A 16,963-nucleotide genomic window follows, 5' to 3' on the forward strand; every position below is an offset into this window, starting at 1 on the left:
TGTTTACTTGCATTTACATGTGAACAAGTATATTTGTTCTTCATCAGTCTTTGTTCTCCTATTTTTAAAAGGCTTACTCATCCCCTCAAAGATTAGCATCAGTACCATCTGATTTAGGTGACAGTTCTCACCCCATGAGCAGCAAGAAATTGAAATGAACTGTTTCTGGAATGAGCCATTGTTGATCCAAACTGTCCAACAAGTACTTGAATAACAAATATCTCTTACCAAACCAATGCTGGTTCACGAACAGAGAAACAGAATGAAGTTCACTGTGTTGCTTGTTTGCAAAACACAGTTCAGCCCTTTCTTTGCCAAAGCCGAGCTATCAGGAACTAGATTCTTAACTGCAACAAACCAACTCAAGTCAATGACTTGGGTGCCGGTGACAATTTACATTAAGTGATCATCCAGCCTCAAAGTGCAGCGGGACAGCAGTGTGAAAAAAACAAATGATGGGGAATGGCAGCAAAACATTTCAGAATAGCCAGAGACATTTCTGGCATAACTTGCAAGTTTGGTCTGGGTTTCTTTTTGCAAAGATAAGGTTTGGGGGGGGGGGGGGGGGAGGGGGGGGTGGTGGGGAGAGATGTTGTTGTCTCTTATCTCCTGTTTCACTTACTTCTTGCAAAGATCAGATCTGAAGCTAAATTTGTAAGGAGGAATAATATTAGCACAAGTGATGCAGGTGTGCAGGTGGGGCGATGGACAGTCTTAGGAACAGAAGCTCTTCCTCTTGACAAGGTTCTTCCCCCAGAGGGTGGTTGGACACTGAACAGGGAATGTTCCCCAGGGAATGGCCTCAGCACCAAACCTGCCAGAGCTCCAGGAGCATTTGGATGATGCCTCAGACACATGGTGGGATTCTTGGGGATGGTCCTGAGGAGGGCCAAGGGTTGGGCTGGATGATCCTTGTGTGTCCCTTCCAGCTCAGGATATTCTGTGATTAATTTTTGCTCTTCTTTGTACAAATCAGTTCAATAAAGATTATCACTTGCAGCTAGAAAAATTGCTGTGCTCATGTTGCTGGGTCATCGCTGTTACAGGAACACCGTCTGACCAAGCACATCATATTTTCCACTGCATTTGTGTTTATGGGCTCAGCTGGGCAACTGGCTTGAGTGTAAAAAAAACCAGAGATTTCAAATGTTAGAAATTGAATCATTTGCTTGATCTTCTCTTCTGTGGTTTGGTCATGAGACAGTTTTACAAGGAGGCGTCATGCCCAGGACGCAGGAACACTGTGAAATGCTAAATTTTATCAGACCAAGGGAGCACTGCATTGTATTCTGCACCTGTAATGTTTGTCATGTTTCTCTTTGGATAAACTTTATAGGGAAATTTTGCCACCTTGAACTCAAAACAGATCTGAAAGGAGCCAAGCTTGGGTTGGCTGTTGTGTATACTGGTGGGTGTTGAGTTAGTGCAAAATCAAACAACTGTATCAGGAGGATTCAGTCATCCAAAACACAGAATCACAGAATTCTTTAGGTTGGAAAAGACCTTTAAGATCATCGAGTCCAACCATAAATGAAACAACCTGAGGAGTAAAGCAACTAAAATGTTCTTGATTTAAAGTGAAAATGGGTCTCTGCATGTGTAGAGGTGTTAGGGTCTAAAAACTGAATGGGTGATCTGTGGATTCAATTGGGCTAGAGAGGAATCTTAATGGAGAAGTTGCTCTCCTGCCAGAAGGGCAAAAAACAGCCTTCAGCACTAAGCAACTTTCCATTAACATTTTTAAAGCTAATTTGCTATCATTTAGCACATTCATTTAGCTACATTCATGGCACTTGGAAACAGGAATTAAATAAGGCCCGTAATTAAGGGTTATTAGCACTATTTACTGCCAATGTTGTAGTGTTCAGAGGCTCTTTTCAGGTTGATTTTTTCCTCTAGCTTATACAAATACATCAGAAGAAGCAGTTCTCCAAAGTATTTCCGTTTAGGAACACTGTTAGCATTAACAGAAATACCCCAAAAGTAAAGCAAGATCTCCTTTTTAATGCACAGGTGATACCAGCTATGCCAGCCACTTCACTTTCTGCTCACTTGCTACTCTTGTTTAATGGATGAAAAAAACGTAAGTATGAGATTTTTCAAATTACTTGTGCAGCAGGTGATGCCAGTGGAAATGTTTTGAAAGAATTAATCTGTAAAACTGTGTAAATGTCAGGGCAGATAGTGCATACTTTAATTGTTCGTGGCTTGGTGAATCCTGTAGCTGTTATCTTGTCCCACATGCAGGAGGCATTTCTAGTAAACTTCTGTGGAAGATAGGAAAAACCTGGAACCTGGCCATAGTTTTAAGCCATCTGAAAACAAGAATATCAGTGAATAGCTTCTCTGGCATCCTGTTACATTTCAGGAGTCCTTCAACGTCTGTAATTGGGAATAACCTGCCTCACTCCAACCAAGCCACAGCAGTTGAAGATTTAGCCCACGAGATGTATCCAAAATACTGCAAATTCCTACAAAAAGGAATTCTTTGTCTCCATTAGCATTTCAACACACACTCACTTCAGAGATCTCACTGGGGGTAAAGCATTAAAACCCTTTCAGAAGTGGTTTAGTTGGCTAATTAGACAATAAGCATAAACCTGATGCATCCAGCTGTACAAATAAAACGTGACTTTAAAGTTTAATGCCCTGAGCACAGAGTAGTCGTGAACTTGGAGCCAAGAGGGGCTGAGAGGAAGGTGGCTGGCTTACAGCTCGGTAGTGGTGTGTCTGAAGGCTGAAACCTTTGGAGAACTCAAAGAGAGTTTATTTTAAGTGTAACTAAAAGGAACTAAGTACCAGTTACCACAAATAGGGTGATCTTTATCTTCCTCTGTTGGCTTGTGCCGAGGGAAAAAGAATCTTAAAAGACTTGTGGCAGCCGCAGGCTTCCCAAAGAGGAGATCTCCCTCACATTGCTGACATGTCTCTCATTTTTTGGGTGCTACCTTAGAGCTGAAGGAAATTAAGAGGTCATTTTAATGCCCCCTTACGCCCTTGGCTCCTGGGTAGGTGTGATCAAGTAGCTAAACACATAACTGACATTTCTCCCCTACATCCTAATGCATCTATCCTGCAATTGTGGAAGGAAAATTAGGCTGCTCTTGTGCAGTTTTCCACTTTGGCTATCTGGGAGCAGCACCTGTAAGCGCTCACTTCGAGGGATGGTTAATGTGCTAATTACCCAGGACCCAAAAATGCAAGCTGTAAACAAATGAGGACTGTATTTATAATCAATCAATTTTATGACCTTCTGATGGTGATGATATCAGCGGAGTTTACATTGAGAGCCCTTTTACTCCTCCAGGGCAGCTGTGCCCTTATGTTTTAGTTACAGCTCGAAGAAGATTTTGCTAATTTACTTTATGGTAGGCGTACTTAAGAAAAATATTACCTTCCCTAAACAGCTGAGCCCGTTACCAAGTCTCATTTTTAAATAATGAAAACACATGGACTGTCAGTACCTTCAGGGTGTATTGTCAGGTGACGAGCTGTTTTCCAAACATCCATGGCAGAAAGTAATGACTTCAGAGCAAAATATTGTTCTCATTGGTGTAAGTTGCTGTGAGACAAATCCCACACCCTCTGATGTCAATGGAAAGACTCCATTTGACTTCAAAGAAGGCTGGATCAGGCCCTAAAAGAAATGTTGCCATCATAAAACACCAAAAATACTTTATGGTTTTTATACATTTTAAAAATGCTCTGCTCGCTGGTGATCTTCCGTGCAGTTTACCTGGCTACGTGTAACATATAATTTCTGTGTTTGCTTTGCAGTGGATTTATGAGAGAAGAATGTCCATAAAGCCTGATTTGTGAAGTGTTAAAATGATGTCCTGGAAAGCCACACAATGCCAAGGTATACAAGATGCCCTGTAATACCTCAGCCCCAGCAAGGCTCTCCAACTTTTCTGATGTTACTAATTCTCACAAAGAAAAACAATGTTGCTTAACTGTAGACAGATGTGTTAAAAATAGTTTGATTTTGTGCCCCTGTTCTTTTATTGGAATTGCTAACTTTTTAGTAAAAATTCAGGTCGGATTTCAAGGACAGAACTACTTCGTACATTTCCCAGAGCTTTGCTGGGGTGGTTGCTGGTTTGAGCAACTTATAAAAATGGGGCAGGATGGGGGTACACTGTGTCCCCTCAAGCTGGAAGTGCAGAGATAAGCTCCAAACCAATACCAGATGCAAGTTATTCTGCATCATTCCTCTCCCTCATCATTGTACCCTTATTTACGTGTGGGTTATAAAAGAGATTTGTTCCTTAGGGTTGTGAAGGATGTGGCTCTGCAGAGAGGGTGAGAGTCCCATTTTTCTTCTGTATCACAATTCCTATGATCAGATGCCTGAGAGGACTATGCTGGACCGTGGATGAAATCAGTCATCCAGAAGTTTATAGAACCATAGAGTCATTAAGGTTGGAAAAGCCCTGTAAGCTCATTGAGTGCAACTGCTAACCCAGCACTGCCAAGCCCACCACTAACCCATGTCCCCAAGTGCCACATCCACACATCTTTTGAACGCTTCTAGGGATCGTGACTCTCCCTATTCTACCTCTACTTCCCTGAGCAGTCTGTTCCACATCAGCTTTTACTACGGAGCTGGTGAACAGCTCTGCCTCCCTGAGATCTCTGCTGGGTGGGCTGAGCTGCTCCTGCCCATGGGCTGGCATTGACAGGGACGGGACACAGTGGCCCTTGGGGCCATCCCACTCTCCTGGGCTGCAGGGACGCAGTGGGCAAGCGGGAGTGCCAGGCAGAGGGTGTGGGAGCCCCCAGGAGAGGGCTGCCCTCACCTGCCAAAGCTGAGCTCTTGTGGTCCTGCAGGCAGGGCAGGCAGACGGCCAGACAGCTGGATTGCCATGCAGAGACAGTGTCTGGCCTTTTAAAAAGAGAAACTTGCTGGATTTATGTGCAGGAATGGATGTGGTCCTCCTGGAGCTGACGCGCTCTAATGAATGAGATGGGGAGTAAAATACTTTATACTCGCTATCAGGGGTTAACGACTCCTGCCCTCTCGGTTTTCCCCTGCTCATGTTTTCCCTCTCTCCCCCTCCTCCACGCCCAGGCCCCCGCTGTGTCTGTATTTTCCAAGCAGTGGCACCACCTGGTTTGTTTTCTGTGTCAGGTATATTACAGACTGTCTGTCAGAGGTTAACTGCCCCAGCCAGCTCCGCCTTTTCTCTTCTTGGACCTGGTCTAAACTCCCTCCCTGCCTGGCTGCTTCTGGTTAGGTTTCCCAGAATGTAATGGCATCTGGGGAAAGAAGATTTTTTGATCCGCTTTAGTTTCTCAGTAGTCGAACAGTCTGGTGAGGATGGTGGCTCTGTCTGCCCATGGTTTTGGGAACCCAGTCAGGGTGCCCCCACAGGTCTCCCTGTGTGCTAGAGGCCTGAAGTTACACATCAGAGACTATTTTTGCCTGTTCTGCTTTCTAAAAAACCTCTGATGTGAATTTTCCTCTGTTGATGCCGACTCTGGCTGTGTCCCCAGTCCATATCAAAGAGGTCAATAACCCTCCCCAGCTGCCTACATGGAAGGGAAACTTCAGCCTGTGGCTCAGATGGAGCCCTGGGGTGGTTGTACAGGTGTTTGGCCTTTACCCTGGAAGAAGCAGGGCCCCCTGTTCTGGGCCAAGAGTGTATCTGGGCCCCAGAGAAAGGACAGAAATCCTGGCTTCTTTCAGGACTGAGGCCAAGTAAAGAGGAAATTTAATACAACTGTTTAAAGTTCAGCTGCAAAGATGATGGGATCAAACTCTTCTTGATAGTGGCAGGTGACACTGTAAGGGGGCAAAGGCCATGGATTGCAGTGTGGGAGCTTCATGTTGGACATTAGGGAAACCTTTTTTCCTGGCAAGGGCAAGACTGAAACAAGTTGCTAGTGGAGGAGTAAAGGAGGGAAATCTTTGTCCCTGGAAGTTTTAAAGACTCAGCTAGAAATAGATCATCTCACACATGGCTTTTCCTCAATGGGTACTGGCACAAGCCCAGGTACAGAGGTGCTCAGCAGTCTCAGGACTGTGTCTTCTTAACAGTCTCAAACTACACACAAATTCATCCTCTTGGAAAACTGAACACATTTTACTGCAAATCTGAAGGGCCAACCCAAAACTTTCCCTTGTATCAACTCTCCAAACTGTAAAGGAAATAGCAGCATAAAGCTGCCATTGATGCAGCTCCCCTGGGACAGACACCTTGAATTGTATCTCCACAAACTATTTTGCCCTCAGACCACTGCCTCTTTTGTAAATGGGAGAAATGTCTGGATGAACATTTTTCATTCTCCTAGTAATGTGGTTATAGTCTGCAAGAATCCTTTCTCTGCTGATGCAGCAACTGGAAATTACGTGATGAATGACCAACTGGATGGTCCCAGTATCAAGGTGCTGTCATGCTGGCCTGAGAAAATAGGGTTTATGTGTCCCTAGGTGGGACTGTCCATCCCTTAGCTGGATGTTTCCTGGGGGTCACTGTTTGCTGCTCACCTTCTGACTTAAAATCCTACAATTTTGATACGAAGTGCACAGGACCACCAGCAGCCATGTTACTCAACAAGAGCAGGATGTTGGATGCATAAAGTACTGTTTAATGCTAAGTACCATGAATAATCATGTCCAAGGCATAGCAAATTGGGCTCTGGAAATTCATGAGCACTTTTGACCTTCTTTCTGTTCCTATAAAATGGGAAATGTATATATACATTCCCCTTGCCTATAAGATGGGCAATGTACCACTTCCCCATTTTGCAGGGTGAATGGGAATTGATTAGTGTTGGGCAAGCACTAATCTATTCCACTGAACTGCTCTTTAGGAAAACCTATGGAGAAATTATTAATCCTGCCTTCAGAGCAGGGTTGGAGTTGCAAAAGAAGTTGTAGAGACAGAGTGTGTAATGAGGGCAGAGCAAAATACTGAGTAGCTGCTCATTGATTCGGGACTGTTCACTCTGTGAATTAAGATATGTAAAAGTGGTCTGAAATGATGCTGTAATTGAAGACCCCATCATGAGACATAAGTACAAGAGAGCTGTAGTGAGATACCTGCTTTCCTTAATTGGCTTGATTTTGAGGCTTAAATGCAGATTTTTTGAAAATTTCATTTTAATCGTGGTTCCTCAGGACAGAAAGCTTATGTTCAAACAAAGGTCTTTAACCTGGTTAGCCAGGAATTAAATCCTTTTTGCTTTGCAGTGTTTTAAGGGAATGAATTCATAGAATGATAGAATGTCCTGAGTTGGAAGGGACCACGAGGATCAGTTTTAGAAGACAGTGCCAAAAAATAAGGTGCTTAACAATACACATACAAATGTGACTTCAGAAAAGGGATCAAACTGTAGTTTGGGAAAGAGCCTTCTATTTATACAGCTTCAGTCACTGAATCAAAACTGGTAACCACATCAGATGTCTCAGAGTTCACAGTAAATACAAATGTTTGGATTAACAGACACAAGAATCACCTCAAATCAAATCTATAATTCAAGTGTATGTATGCAATACTCTATGAAATGTCAATAAACACCAAAATCTGAGTGCAAGGTATTAAGGTTGATTCAAGATGAGTAGAGAATCCCACATATTATGGGTCAAATATGAAATACTGGAGTTAAGTTTCTTCACTGGAGCAGTAGGCAAAAGGATGGAGGTTTGTGATGCAGAACAGATGAAATATGAATCAGAACCAGTTCTCAGCTCGAAAGTACCAGCAGGACTATAGCTGGTAGTAATAAACAATGCTGTTGTTGACTGGCATTTTACGAAGATTAGGGTTGATCTTCATGGCTAGAAATATTTTATCTTGGCCTTGCATTTGCTGCATTTTTTCCAAGTATTTCACATTGCCTGTTAACCTGTGGAACACCAGAGCATCTCCAGCATCACTGCCAAGTTCCAGGAACAGAAGAACACCTACCAAGAAAGGTCCTTTTGCTGGTATTCCAATGTGCGCATTGAAATGCAAAGCATTTGAGAAAGAAGTCTGGGAACTTGGCTGGTGCTCGGTGGGGATTACCCACCCATGCCCTGTTTCACAGACCAATGGCAGGACGGAAATGGGAAGGTTTCCTGAGAAGAATAAGTTCCCTGGCTGGTTTCATACTTCTCTGTGGAAGAGTAAGATCTCCCTGAAATGTGCATGGTACCAGATTATCTCCAGCCATCTCTGTCCCAGGCATCTGGCTGACAGATCTTCCCTTCCACACGTGGGCAGGGGGCTGTTTCCCATCTCGTGGGGTTGTGATGCTCTCAGTCCCCAAAGCACAAAGCAAGACACTGCTGAGCAAGGCTCCTGAGCTGCTGCTGCCTCAGCCATGCTGGGATGCTGAAGGGCATAACATGAGACCATCTTTCAGGTCTAATTGCTACCCAGAGATCAAGAAGTGCAGTCTTATTTACATTGGCTGGTATTTGGCAGGAGTAACTTCAGTTTTTGGGATGGAATACTTTTGCCCTGCATTTTACTGTAACTTAGAAGGGGAAGAGCTGTACCCCTTACAGTAGGTTCAGATCTCTTCTGCCTTTCTTTTGAGGGCTTGGCAGGCTGGGAGCTTCAAATTTGTCTCAACAACTGAATTTATAAACTTTACTTCCAACCAAGTTTATCACCATGAGCTAAACCTGATGCCAGCCCGGGCAAAGATGTGAACCTGGAGGGTGGGTGAGCTCTGGCTGTTTTTCTCTGCTCTGCTTAGACTCCTGTGGATGCATCGAGGTTATTCCTTGGGTCACAGGCTGTGCAAAAGTGCCTCCAGTCTGCATGGGAAGACAGCATGTGCTATAAAGGGGGAAAACAGCCTGATGAGCTGCAGGCAATCTGTTCAAAGCACTGCTCTCTGTGCTCCTGGAGGAGTATCTCTGGGGCATTCAGTATGCACAGCATTAGCAGGAAAAATCCCTTTTCCATGCTTTTTCTTGCTAACTTGTTCCAGAGTCCTCCCAGGGAAAGACTCTTATTTATCTCAGTGGTCCTGCTGCCCTTTCAACTTGAATAACAACAGAGGCTTTTCCAGACACCCCTAAGTAACAAAAAGGTGACCCATGGACTGAACTAATAAACATGTCCAGCCCTGTCTGAAGGATCAGACTTCAAGTCTCAGCTTCACCATCACTTTTGGTTACTCCAGGCACTTAGAATCAAGGTCCTAAATTTTTCTCCCTTACTGTTATTTCTCTGCTACATTTAACCAGCCTCTCATTAGTCTTCATTTAGATATTAATTTTTCATGGGAGCTAATTTTTTTGACCCACACAAGCAATTAATGGTTATTCTTAGAGCTTGAGTGTAATGTCTTGCATGCATCTGCCTTTGATTACCAAGTTTCTGAGGCCCCCCTATTATTTTGCCTCCTCAGTAAAGCCTTAAAGGATGCTATAGTCACTGATAGCACAGCAAAAATTTTGGAAGTCTGGAAAAACAGAGTAAAAATAATTGTCAGGAGCTGGAGGTTTCCTTCCTGTGGCATGGTCAGTGCCTGCAGAAACTGGAGTTCAGTGACAATGAAGTGCTGAGGTTCTGCTGATAAATCTGAAGTCCTGGTCCCCACCACCATTGATCCTGATCATTCAGCTTTTCCTTTTTCCACATTTACCAGATGGTTGGGTAGGGTTGTGGGTCTAACACATCAAACCAAGAGGCTGGAGAAGGGCAAATCACCTGGATTTGTTTGATGCCTGTGAGATCAGGGCATTATTTTAGAGCAATCATTTGGACTTCCATCTGCAGAAGTCTAAAGGAGCCTTGCAAGGCTGCCATGAAATTCATTTGCTTGAATTTTTCTCTTTCAATTTGGTCATTAGTTTTTCCTTAAAGCTCCTCATCTTTAGTAAACCCTTTTATCTAGCAAGGAGGTACTGGGATTTTGCTCGGGCTTGAGGTGATGGTCTTAAATTGTCCTAAACTCCTTTTTCCTAAGTGAAGAAACAGAAATAAATAGGAAAACGGCCCTGCATTTTTGAGGGGTTGAATGAAGGAGGAGCAAACACTGCTGGGAGCAACGTCTGGCTCAGGTCAAGTGATGCAGAGCTACAGATCCTGTGCAGTGTTACCAGTAATCCCACAGCTGCTTCTTTTGCTGTATGAAACAACCTGCTGAGAAGTTAAAATAAGTCCATTTCATTACTAAAGCAAGGTTTTGGAGTTTTCTGCAGACAAGTTAGATATAGTTTTTAAACTATAACATTTCTGAATTCTGCAGAGAAGGTTGCCTTGGTGGGTTGCATTTAAATAGCAAGTCTTCACACAGAAGAGCTGGATGGATAATTTGCTGCTGAAACTATTCTCAGATGGTCCAATGGCTGACAAAACCCAATAAAAACAGTTTAAGAAAAGATATTTTTAAATTTTAAAACAAAAAGTAGGAAAATGTTAAGGTAAAGAATTTTTGTTTTTTAATTTTCCTCTGAAGTTTTCATGGGAAACAAATAATTTCCCGAGTAGTTCCAGCTTTGAAAGTGTCTTGTTTGATGAGTTGAGAATACAGCAAGCAAAGGATTTTGGTTTGGGTGGTTTTTTTCAAGCAGGCCCATGTTGACAGAGATTAACATTGGATAGAGATGAACAGAGATTCTCTGATCCATGCACAGATTTGGCAGATAAAACTTCCCCATAGCAGGAGAATTGGAACTAGGTGGTCTTTAAGGTCCCTCCCAACCCAAGCCATTCTGTGATTCTATATGACTTTAGCCACCAAAGAGCTTAAAACTCCCAAGTAGTTTTTTCAACTATAGAAAGCCAAATGTATTTTTTAAAACCCAGATATTTTAAGTGTCCTATAAGCCAGCACGCAGCTGTTGATTTTAACTTCAAGGGTGTATCCTGGTGTTTAAAATGGTCATGTTACAGTCCCCAGCCTGGGAGCAGTTGCACACAGGAGTAGCTTTGCTTGGTGTGGGCTCTTTGGTAGTATCTGCTCCAAGCAGAATCAAAGGTTGCTTGGTTCCTGCTCTCCACTCACGTGGCTGCACGTATGGGGCACATCCCAGAGGGAGCAGAAGGGCCACCTGCAGTGTGTCCCTCTCAGCTGAGCTTTCTGCAAATACTTGTATGTTTTGACTCACCCTGCTCAGGGGGTTGAATGTTTTTACTCTACCTATACCATATTTTCTGCGTTTCAGAACAGGGGCAGTTTCTTGCTCTGCAGCAGGCTCAGCATCACAGATTTTAGCAGGGCCTCTAGGTGCTACCAAACTGCAGATATTAAGAACAGTTTGCAGGCCTGGGCACCAAAGTTTGTTACAACACTTATTTATTACCACTCTCATATAACTCATTCATGGTAAACAATGCAGGTTTTATTATGTGTAAGTAATAGGAGACCTTTGCTTTTTCCACTAACAAACATGCCATGGGTAATTATTCCTGTATTAAAACGACATGTGGACATATTTGCGACATGCAACAGTTCCATGGCTTTGAAGAGAAGTATTATTCCAAACAAGGTTAGCCACCATTTATTTTGAGGGGCTCTTGCATTTCTGTGTTGGAAGCGCTTTGCGGCTTTCCTTGTCTATTTGATAATCATTAACATGTTCCGTCGTTAACCTTCAAGCAGCTTTGCTTGAAACTTTATATGCAGCTTCTCAAACATTTGCCTTGCATTGCAGACTGTGGTTTGCTGGGGCTGTTTTTATGATCGCTCGTGGTAAAATCAGGAAGATGAAAAATGGGTGTGTATTTGAAGAGCAGCGTATCCAGCTTTCTAGGTCTTAAATTAGAGTGATGAGCATAAACACTGCAAACAGAGCTTTTTCAACTCAATTGCAATTATATTTGAAATTACCTACAATTACCAGTAACCACCTCAAAGCTAGAAATTAACTTTGTAGGCTTTGCTCCAGATGGATCAGCTGTTAAACGTGCTGTCCTGTGCAGCTGAATGGAGGGGAGGAAAGAGGGTGAGGAGGCGTCGGAATGGCAACTGTGCTGTCTTCCAGCTGAAGCAGAGCTTGTGCATGCTTTTCCCTTTGAAACAAACCCATATGCCGCTTCTTGGGACATGATTTGGGAAGCTGTGGCTTTGCTGACCCTTTGCTTGGGTCTAGCAGAGAGTCCTCCCTTCCTACGTGGAGCGTGGTGGGCTGTGCCGGCGGAGAGCAGGCTCTCCAGGTCTCCTTCCCTTGGTCAAGCCATGAGCAAAAGGTTACATTTATGGCAGCTCCACTTACTGCCTGACCAGATAGAAAATAGTATTTTCTAATTCTTTCTGCCTGATGGTTTCCTGCTGTTATTTCTTCAACTGATCTCTTCATAACTCATTTGGATATCTCTATTCCAGTTTCTTCCACAGCTGCTGTGGCCAGAGAAGTTCAGACTCTTCTGCCTCTTCTTCCAGAATCATGGCACAAGGATGTTGCCATGGCTCTGTAGCCACAGCCAACCTCACTGATTTTCGGCTGGTGGAGCTGAGGGAGGTATTTTGCCCAAAGCATCTCAGAAATGCTTGTGATTTCAGTTTCCAACATGACTCTGAGCTGGGGAATGAGAACGTGCCAGGACTGTCAGTGACAGCTTTAGAAATGGATTGTTTGCATAAACTTGAAAACAGTACAAGCATAAATGTATTTCCTTTGTTTAACTTTTCACTCTTGTTTACTCATCTCTTCTTCTAAAAGGCTTTGCAAGTAAACTCTGCAAATCTTTAAGTTTTGCGGGCATTAATGGGGGCTGGGAGTTCTGGGATGGCTCCTTGGCCCTGGGAGCTGAGGTGCAGAGCAGGGACATAAAGCTCTGATCCATGAGCCATCAGAACCAGCAGGATGATTTTTCCTTACTTTGCCTCTGTGCTGGGAGGTGATGTCTGAAAAGCTCAGTGAGTCTCCATGTGCTTCAGGGGCGTGTGGGCAATGCAGAAAGTGACGTGGAAAATCAGGCAGGGTCAGGATTGCCTCAGAACAGCTGAGGAAAATAGAGGCTCCTATGGACTGAAATGTTCCTTGCTAAAGAAAAACTATTTAGGCTGTGAGTATTTGAGGGAAACAACTGGGTTTTAGTCCTGTGTTTTTCAGTACCACTGCAGTGGAGTCCTGGTCTATGAGCATTGGAGAGAGGGGAGAGGAACTCCAACTATGCAGCGATGAAAATCCAGGTCTCTTGTTGCCTTTCTAAATGAAATTGCTCCTCCCCTGCATTTATCTAGTTTAATCTTCTTAAAGCTCTGCATGTACCTCTGTGCTGTCCTTGTTCTGCATGGATTTAAACTGGATGTCCAGGGAAGGGAACGGAGCTGGGGAAGGGTCTGGGGCACCAGGAGTGGCTGAGGGAGCTGGGAAAGGGGCTCAGGCTGGAGCAAAGGAGGCTCAGGGGGGACCCTGTGGATCTGCACAACTCCCTGACAGGAGGGGGTAGTCAGGTGGTTATTAGGAAAAATTTCATCACTAAAAGGGTGATCAGGCATTCGAACAGGCTGTCCAGGGCAGTGGTGGAGTCGCCATCCCTGAAGGGATTTAAAAGCTGTATGGATGTGGCACTTGGGGACATGGGTCAGTGGTGGCTTTGGCAGTGCTGGGGAATGGTTGGACTCAGTGCTCCTGGAGGGCTGTTCCAACCTTGCTGATTCTATGGATGCAGGTGTTGGTGGATGACATTTTACTGCCCAGTGGAACTACCAGCTTTCTCCTTAACTCTTACAACAGCTGTAGAACACTACAAACGCTTCGTCTTTCCACAAGGAAAGGGAGGACCAGGACAGCACACAAAACTCTTGCTTTGTAGCTCCTAGGAAGGGGCTGACATCCCCTCCCGTAGTTACACACATCACTGGTCCTGGGGAATTTATCTTCTGTGATTGGTGCTCACCTGTGGGAGGCAGGCTCAAAGCTCAGGCAGAGTGTGGGGTATGTGGGGTATGTTGAGCAGCCTCCAGGTCTTGCAGGGCTTTCCAAGCCAGGGCAGACCCGAGGCAGCTGTAAATGGGCTCTGGAGCACAGAGAATGGTGCTTTTTAGCTGGTGCCTCTTTTGGGGACTTGCAGACCTCTCCTGAGGGGTCCCTAAAAGTTAACAGGGAAAATGGTCAGAAGGCTCAGATGGGCTCTGCAGGGGCCCAGGCTGGTGCTGGAATGTTCACAGGATTTCTGCAGGTCTGGCATGCTGGCCATGGCTTGCTCAGACAAAAGATCTGCTCTTGCAGCACAGGCTCTGAACCTCTTTGTGAACATAAAGAGCTGCTTTTCTGGTGCAAGTGAATGGAGCCTGGCATGAACTTTGGCATGACCAAGTCCTCCAAGCACAACCAGATATCTGATATGTCACAGACTCTTGTGTTAAATGAGCAAGAAGCTGCAATGAGACAATGTGAGGTTGTTGTTTTTAGTCTGATCTCCTAAAGGGAGAGAAAGATTAATGCAGCCATGCTCGGTGGAACTGTTTGGGTATGTGGGTCCCTGTCCCTGCTTTTTGCCCCCATCACTCTCTATCCATGGGCCAATTTCACTCACATGTGAGAGAATCTCAAAATTACTCAGTTTTAGCAATTTTTATACAACTATATGGCCAGTCTTTAGAGAGAGTTCTAATTCCTCCTCCCAGCACAGGGAAAGCTAAGCTCAACCCTTACTAGACTAGAAGATGGCAGAGAGCAGGAAAGCAGGAAAAGGTTAGAACATGCTGTAATCTAAGTGGATACCAGAGAATCCACCCTTCAATTAGAGATAATTTTATGTGGCTTCTCTAGTGTTTAGCACTGTGGGTGATAATTTATCAAAATAATCCCTGCCCTCTTCTGACTGACACATTTTGATGCCACACTCCTTATAAAATAACAAATATAATTTTTACTTTCCCTTTCTCTTTTAAAGATGACCATCAGTCCCTTTTTAAAGGTGCCAGCAGTCCCTTTTCCAGACAAAAACCTTGGAGTAGGATATTAACCCAGTGGCTTCAACAAGGCAAGAAGGATTTTACACACCTGTTATGTCTGTGGTCACCCTGGACCTTTCCCTTGTCTCCTGGACAAGGGAGCTGGGGTACATGGTGCAGGTAATATACAGACTTTGGTGGGCCTCTAACCTCTAAATGTGTATTAGCACTGTCAGGTGCATAAAATTATTTGGTGTAACAGTGTGGTTGTTGTAGCTTTGCCTAACCCTGCATCCTTTTCATTCCTGTATGTCACTACCACCACCTGCTCCTAAAGCTTGTGCCCTGCACACTGGGTGAAGCCTTTCCAGGGCTCCATGCTGGATCACCCAGCATGGGTGGTCATATGGGACAGCCTAAGAAGTCAGGAAAACCCTTCTTGCTCCCCAGGGTTGCTTTGTTCTTGATTAGATTCCAGGAAGAGCTGCTTCTGAGCTTGGATTGTGCCTAGCATGGTAAAAAGCTGGGTTGCTATCACTGCTCGTGATGTGAAAGTGATTTTCTTGAGCTGCCTGGTGGGTCCACATTTCAGCTTTGTTCAGTAAAACACTTAAGCATGTGCTTAAAATTAAGTGTGCTGCTGACTGGAGGGCTTGGACAATAAATATGCTACTGGAAAAGTCTCTGGACCATACATTTATTAGTCTGTCTAAAAGCCCTGTTATTTCTTCTTCACTTCTGAAGTAAATCACGTCTTTCAAAAGCCACAGTTGTGGGTAAATGTCTGATTTTGATAGGAGTTGCATATTGCAGCTATTGCTGATTTTAAATAAACTTATAGATGCTCAGTACATCACAAATGAGACCCAGCTTGGCTCCTTTCAGTGGTTTGGTGTTTTTTGAGAAATCTGTTTTTGAACTACCCATCTGCAGGTTTTTCTTTTTACTGTCTGTGTGGCCATCCTGCAATTACCTGTGGGTTTATGATCCTTCTCTAGAGAACAAGTTGGTTGAACGATAAAGATGGGGGTGATAAACTGGGGCAGGGTATGATATCAGTTACAAGTGTCATGTGAGTGTCCCTCCAGATTTACACTGCTGCAGCTTTGCTCTGGATCAGGCCCCAAGAGTTGCCATCAATGGCGATTTCAACAATTTTGGAGTTAAGTCTGTTGAATAAAAATGTGCCATCAAGGCTTGAGGGCCTTTGTGACTGCAGTGAAGACAGACTGGAGTGAGCAACTCGCTGGCAAAGTCAGTGTGAGGTAAATCTGTGGGAGTGGGAGGAAGAAACTAAGCCATGTTTTTAAAGGGTTTATGGCTGGCAATTTATTTCCTTAACCCCTGGTTCAGTGCTGGGCAACAGTAAACAGTGAAAATTAGTCTCATAGTTGCCTCTGAAATGAATTGACCATGCAAAGAAAGGCTGTAACTCCCCAAAGCAGCAACAGATTTTGGGAACCTGCTTGAAATGCTCTGAAATGGTTGGGGAAATTGAGGTGTGTAATCAAGCCTTCTTGGAAAACTGGATTTCTATGAGGTGGAGGAAGAACAGATCTTTAAATCATTGTTTGCTTGTTCAGAAATCCCATCTCTGATTATTCCCATGCGGGGTCATGTGTTCAGTTTGGTGAAAACCCTGGAAAATAAACAAGTAGAGATGAATTCAGGAACTGAAGTGAGCACAGGCAAGTCAATGAGAATCAATGGTGCTGCTCAAATCTGAAATCAGTGCAGAGCTGGGCCTTAAATCAGCTATTTTTAGCAGTCAGCTGTGCAAGAGCACAATCAGTCTATATTTACATCAGATAATATTTGTGTTTACTATGTAATTACATCGACCCTTTTTACACATATAATTAACATTTGCATCCCGCTGGGTTGACATCTGTAGGATTCAAAAAGGGCTCAAGATCTCCAAAGAGTGTTTTTGTTTCAGGTTAGACGTGGTCTGATTGTCTAAATTAAAGACATGTCAAACCACATGAAAAGTTCAGGACAGAAGGTAACCACACAGGACGTGGCATGTGGGCCAGGTAATCACAGTGGTGGAAAGAACGGCCGCACTTGTGAGGAGTCTCTCCTCTACAGGCTTTGGAAAAAAAACCAAAAAACTCTTTTTTGTTTTTAGTAGGAAATAAAAATTAGTAAATGCAACCCCTGGCTGCAA

The 16,963-nt window shown here is 44.0% G+C and overlaps 1 long non-coding RNA gene across 3 annotated transcripts in view; it reads left to right on the plus strand.

Annotated features, from left to right (window-relative positions):
* LOC121674034 overlaps window positions 1-16,963 on the plus strand; it is a 112,560-nt gene that overhangs the window by 79,254 nt on the left and 16,343 nt on the right. For 2 of the 3 annotated variants that reach the window (XR_006019415.1, XR_006019417.1), the window contains 3 exons: window positions 2,014-2,083; window positions 3,778-3,859; window positions 14,793-14,973. This is a non-coding gene — a long non-coding RNA (uncharacterized LOC121674034). The remainder of the gene's footprint in view (window positions 1-2,013; window positions 2,084-3,777; window positions 3,860-14,792; window positions 14,974-16,963) is intronic. The other variant, XR_006019416.1, reaches the window with a different exon arrangement.

Source organism: Corvus kubaryi, unplaced genomic scaffold, assembly GCF_017639235.1.
Source record: "Corvus kubaryi isolate FWS band 111438036 unplaced genomic scaffold, C.kubaryi_AGA036_p1.0 66, whole genome shotgun sequence".
Classification (NCBI taxonomy): Eukaryota; Metazoa; Chordata; class Aves; order Passeriformes; family Corvidae; genus Corvus; species Corvus kubaryi.